Source organism: Micromys minutus (assembly GCF_963924665.1).
Source record: "Micromys minutus genome assembly, chromosome: 17".
Taxonomy (NCBI): domain Eukaryota; kingdom Metazoa; phylum Chordata; class Mammalia; order Rodentia; family Muridae; genus Micromys; species Micromys minutus.
This window is the reverse complement of record NC_137952.1, coordinates 4,701,306-4,707,310: the sequence shown is the minus strand read 5'-3', so window position 1 is coordinate 4,707,310 and position 6,005 is coordinate 4,701,306. Positions and strand designations below refer to the sequence as shown.

General features: G+C 37.7%; 1 pseudogene across 1 annotated transcript; it reads right to left on the bottom strand.

Annotated features, from left to right (window-relative positions):
• Positions 1-4,582: 4,582 nt before the first annotated feature.
• On the bottom strand, positions 4,583-5,731 carry LOC308431880 (bifunctional phosphoribosylaminoimidazole carboxylase/phosphoribosylaminoimidazole succinocarboxamide synthetase-like; annotated as a pseudogene). The gene has a single exon. The product of its transcript is annotated as a bifunctional phosphoribosylaminoimidazole carboxylase/phosphoribosylaminoimidazole succinocarboxamide synthetase-like (transcript).
• Between the last annotated feature and the right edge of the window lie 274 nt (positions 5,732-6,005).

Below are 6,005 nucleotides of genomic sequence, written 5' to 3'. Positions count from 1 at the left end.
AAAGCATATAAAATAAAACAGAGAGCAAGCAAGTATATTAAATGAAAAAAACATTAAAAGTAGCTTGGCATTTACTACAATAATGAATGATGTTCTTAACCAAAAAAAAAAAAAAAAAAAAAAAAAAAAAAAAAAAAAAGGAGGAGGAGGACAAGGAGGAGGAAGAGGAGGAGGAGAAGGAGAAGGAGGAGAAGCTGCTCATGGATCATAATGTTGCTAATCCCTATCCTTTGATTGACAATGTGTGGTGTCTGCTTTGTACTGTGAAGTTTGTGCACTTAAGATTTAGCATAGAAAATAGTTTATAGTTCTTCAAGTATCATGGGGAACACAAGAAACCAATGTCATACTTGACTTGGTTGAGATCCTAGGGACCCATTGAATCAAAAAATCATTAATATTGTGGGCAAAGGAAAGACTTCTAAGAGAAAAAAACTTTCTACATTTAGATAATAGAAGCTTCAGTCAAAGTGAGACAAAAACAGAGAAGGCAAAAGATAAAAAGTAAAAAGTCATGTGATATTTTATGATATTTTATGGGGATCAGGGCCAAAAATAGAGCTGAGTCCGAGTCATCAATATATTTTCAATGGCTCTGTTTATAGGGAAACTCTCTAACCTTGTTAAACCTTAGTTTGGTCATGTGGAAAGAGCTGATTAATAGTAGAACTCTTCTTATAAAATTCTGACTTACAGTAAACCAATGGTGTTCAACACCCTTAGTAATATTGGGACCCAATAATTCATAACTCTTAATTATTCCCTTAATAATAATTTGTCTTTAGCCTGATCTCTTTGTTTATTTTTGGAGAGAAGCCGACACCTTCCAGAAACCAATGCTCACTACGGAGAGTCAGAGGAAGGGAGAGAGGTAGGAAGGGAGGCAGGAGAGATGGAGCGAGGGAAGACAGACAGACAAACACAGAGAGAGGTGAAAAGGTGAGAAATAATGTCACAGCCACTGGGAATAAGGATGAAGAAATCATCTGCCTTTTTCTCCCACTGCTTCTCAAAGTATCCACTGGTCCAGGAATTCTTAATGGGATGTCTTCATGCTGAGGGTCCAGTATTACTCGCCTGTTCACCTTTCTGTTAGAACTTTAACCATAGTAACATGGCTGGGCCATCACCAGCCAGATTTACATTGGTTCCATCATGACACACTGGTTTTATGTGCCCCAAAGTACACAGAAATAAGGGGAAAGCAGTTTTGCTTTTTTTTCCAGGTACTGATATAAGAATCGATGATTGAAAGCTAATAAGACTTTCATTGACTCAGAGCATAAGAGAGTCTGATTTATTTCATAGCACAGCCAAAAAAATAATAATAAGCAGGTGTGTCTTTTGCCATAAATAATGCAGATTTACTTTGAAAATTTCATAACTTCAATGAAGCAGGAACAGACTGACTCAAGTGTATCAGGCAAAGCACTGTAGTGGTAATCAATTGCTCGCGGGGTTGACATTTCCTAACATCTGTTTTAAGAGTTTGAAGTTTAAAGCCTCCATTTTTCATGATCTGTACTGACATCTTCACCAACTCTCAGGGAACCTGGGGCTTTTACTTATTTAATCCCGAATCACAGCTGTGTCTCCAGAGTTTCTGAGAACAGACTGAAGAGCTAGGCACACAACCTCTTTCTCATTTTCTCCCAAGGAAGAGCAAGTTCTCTCCATGTGGTAGGAAGGCTGACTCTCATAACCCATGTTAAAAATATTTCCCACAATTTATTTTTATGAGTGCTGCTAAATCAGCACACTGGTTTCTTGAAGAAGAAGAAGAAAAAAAAAACAACCTGGGTCTGTCAGTATATGCAAAAGTAGCTTGAGATCTGGTTGACTCACAGTTAGAAAATAATTACAACTTCTGCATTGTTAGGGTGCTCTGAGGTCAGGGGCGCGAAAATATTATACTTGAATGCACTGGATTTTCTGCAAGGCATTTAACCAATATGTTATATGATTGTGTGAATAAAATGGGAAAATCCAGTCATTCAGAGGTTCATGAATCCAAAGTAGTCTTGACTGAAGCATCATAAAAGCGGTCATCAGGAATACCAAATTGGATGAAAGTCAACACTGACACAAAGGTTACCAATGAATTCATCATCATCATCATCATCATCATCATCATCATCATCATCATCATCACCATAGAACACAATTCAGTGACTATGCCAAAAATAAGTGTCAAATATCTTCTCATTTTTAGATCTAAGTAAACTTCAGAGTAGTTTTTAAAGACTCAATACAGGTAGCTTATATGTAGAAAGGACAATTCTAGAACACGGTAGTTAATGATTAGGTCAATAGGCATCTTTGTGGCCATAAAAATTTGATCTTTTTTTGCACCAATGACTCATTCCAATAATGATTACAGAAAAATGTCATTGAAATTTAAATGTTAACATGCAAACCAATGGGATCTATTATGGACTCTTCAAAGATGTAAACCACTGTGTTTTGTCTTTATTCTTCTACCTTTTCTTTCTGAAATTTTGCTCTATTATTCTCTTTTCTCTCTTCCCATAATATCTCCTGTTTTCATTCCATGGCACATTGTTATTTTTATGATCCCTCTCCCACATATTTCTATATGTAAATATTAAAGGACATAACACATGCTGAGAGAAACATTCACCAAGTCTTTCTGAATCTAAATTTTGCTCAACATAGTCTTCATCCAGTTCTATGCATTTTCTTTAAAATACACTTTTATTTTCTCAACAGCAGAACAAGTTCTACAGTTTTTTTTTAATCCATCTCCCTGTTGACGGATATCTAGATTGTTCTATTTACTACATATTGTGAATATAAAACATATATGCTTATATTTTAGTCCTATATTGCCTCAGCCCTTTCAGGTTGTATTCAAAAGTGCGATGCCCAATCACAAAATGTTTCTATTTTCAATGTTATGAGAAACTTCTATACTGATTCCATAGTAACCCCACAGGCTCACATTTCCCAAGCACTGAATAAAAGGTTTGCTTTTCCAAAACAGAAGCATTTTGGCATTAATTTTTTTGATCACAACCATTATAACCAGGGTGGAATAGAATCTCAAAACAGTTTTAATTTATATAGTCTTTATGGATAAAAATGTTGACAACATTTTCAAATATTTATTTGCCATTAGTATTTCTATAAATTTAATTTTCTTTCTGATTTCTTCACTGTCCCACTGATTACCTAAGATTCTTGCCCAGTTTCTGTGGTTTCTCGTGGTGTGATGTTAATTTTAGATTTATCTCATAATGATAATATGAGAAACATCAAAATCGTTTATGTGCTTTTCCACTCATTAAGGCTTGCCTTGTGTCCCTATTGCAAACACTTGCCTCTGTTTGGAAGAGGTCTTCTGGGAAAAATCTGTACAAAATCTCTTTGAGATGGAATACTTTTCATATTTGTTTAATCTGTTTGACCTGTGATATGGTTGTACTCTGAAGTTTCTTGCTGGTTTTTGCTCTAGCTGACATTTCTAAATGTATGATTATAATATTAAAGCTATTTACTAGCACTGTATCATTTTATTGATAACTCCTATTGCTTCTTTGTCTCAGGATAGAACCCTGACTCATACTCTTAGATACTGAGCTTCATGAATTTAGTCTTACAGGTCTGAAAGAAAATATTCCATGTTAGGAAAATGTAAAGTTAAATGAGAATGGGTGTGTGATACTCATAAGACAGTGACCATGCGGCAGTTTATTATTATCACTCAGCATTCTTCCTCCTAATTTTTGTACTTCTCTACACAAAATATTTTGAAATGCAAACAGTTATATGTATGATTTTATATATATGCATATATATATATATATATATATATATATCCCAATTAAAATATTTTGTCTGATTATCAGTTAACAGCTTGACCTCTTTCAATAATTTTAGTAAATTATTTTTTGCACAATACAAGTTTTTTAATATTCAGTGTGTCAACTCAAAAGATCAAGCAGTACCTACTGGTTTAGAAAAGAAATGTTATTACAATTTAGAAATAATGCTTTTTTAAAAAATTTATTTTTTATATTGTGAGTATTGGGTGCAGAAATGTAATAGAATTTGAGAGCAGGTGCATAGGGAAGCCATGAACTCAGATCCCCCGAGTTAAAGGTTATTTATTATGGGGCAGTCCTAACGGAAGCTGTGATCAAATCAAGCGAGCCATAGTGGTTCTTGAACAGCAGACACATTGCTCTAGTTCCATAATTATATATTTACCCAACAACGATTGAGAGTGAGATGCCATTTAGCAGTGCCATGTCAATTTTCCTAAGTATAAAGATTCCCTCTCCAGCAAAATCAGGGTGCAAATACACAGTCCAGGCTGACCTTGAATTTAGTGATCCTGCTGCCTCAGACCCTGGTGTGCTAAGGTTACAGGTACATATTACTACATGGAGCCAAAAAATATTAGTGATACCACCTGACAATGTACCAGCTCATAAATGTTGAGGACCATTTGCTCATTAGTAAACTGAATTGCTTTTTCTAATGTGAAATCATTATGCTTGATTTTTAAAAATCCAAACTAAGAATATGTAACTTTTCTCCTACAAATTAAATTGCTTTATCACAAATTGCATTCTCTGATTTCCTTATCAGCCTGCTTTAAGGATACCCACGTGTTCAGTATGCTCGCTCTAAGTTTGGCCACACCAAATGGTTATTCAGCCCAAATATCTGGGCAGCAAACGGAGCTCACTCTCCTGGAGAAAGTGCAGTTGAACAGCCAAGACCACTGGGCAGAGAGATGAGCACACACCCTGACCACCCCAGTCTGGTGTGACGCGGGGACAGCTGATAACCGGATATGCAGCATTACCAGACGTCACTGGGCCTGCCACTGTGACAGATACAGTAGGTGTGCACCCCCTTCAGATTCGCCTTAATCCCCAAAGTGTCACCTGGTCCTTTATGTGTGGATGCTACTCTGAGTTCACACGGAATCCCAAAACTTCCACAAGCCTTCTTAATGTTTTCACAGTGACCAAGGTCAGAGGTCGAACCCATCAGCACTACTCCCCTGCATGGACTGTCTGACTGCACTCGGTCTGCAACCCACTCAAAGGTTTTCATCATCTGGAGTCCTTCTGGAGTTACTACTTTGAGATCACAGTGAGACTGCTGGTCTTTCTGCTGGCTCCAGTCTCCCTGTGGCCATAGTCTCCAGGAATCGTTATCTATGACATCAGCAAGAACAATCTCTGCTGGTTACAGCAACACCAAATCCGATCTTTACATCCACCAGTGTACAGTTCTGGGGCAGCCAGGATTTCTCCAGAATTTCAAAAACAGCTTGTGTGGCATGACTCATGATGTCCACTTGAGTCTGCCTTATAACGAGTCCAGCAAAATAAAACAGATCACTGTGGATCATTATTGGCATCCTCCCTGAAGAACACCTCCACTTTCAGTGGATAAATGTATACCCTCCAAGATCCAGTTGCTATTCTTCAGCATACGCGGTCAACTGGAATCATTTCACAGTGGGGTGCATTGAAAGCAGTCTCCCTGTAACAACTGGAAGATGAAGCAGGTGACCTGACTGGAGATGTTGCATCTCTGCCTCCCGTGGTTCTTTTTAGCTGCATTTCCTGCTGGGATCTGGTCCCTGGACTGCAGGGGGACTCTTCCTGGATTATTTAACAATTCATAGACTTCTCTTGTTTTACACACATTGAGTTTTTCTGGTGTTCAGTACTTCTGCTGTCGCCAGCATCCTAGGTGAACTAGAGGAGCAGACAGTGCGGGCATAAATTATTACAACATGGATAAAAGAGATATTCATTTAGATAAAGTTTAATACAATTTTAAAAATTCAGGATTCTTCAGTGTAGGGAGCCGCACTGGATTTGGGACAAAGAGCCGCGCCCTAAGATGGCGCCAGTGTCCGACCTCTCTAACTAGTAAATACCCTGTGTCACACCACATTACTGACCAATTATAATGATACACCTCAGCTGGCGGACGGGTGGGGAGGATAAGAGGAGAGC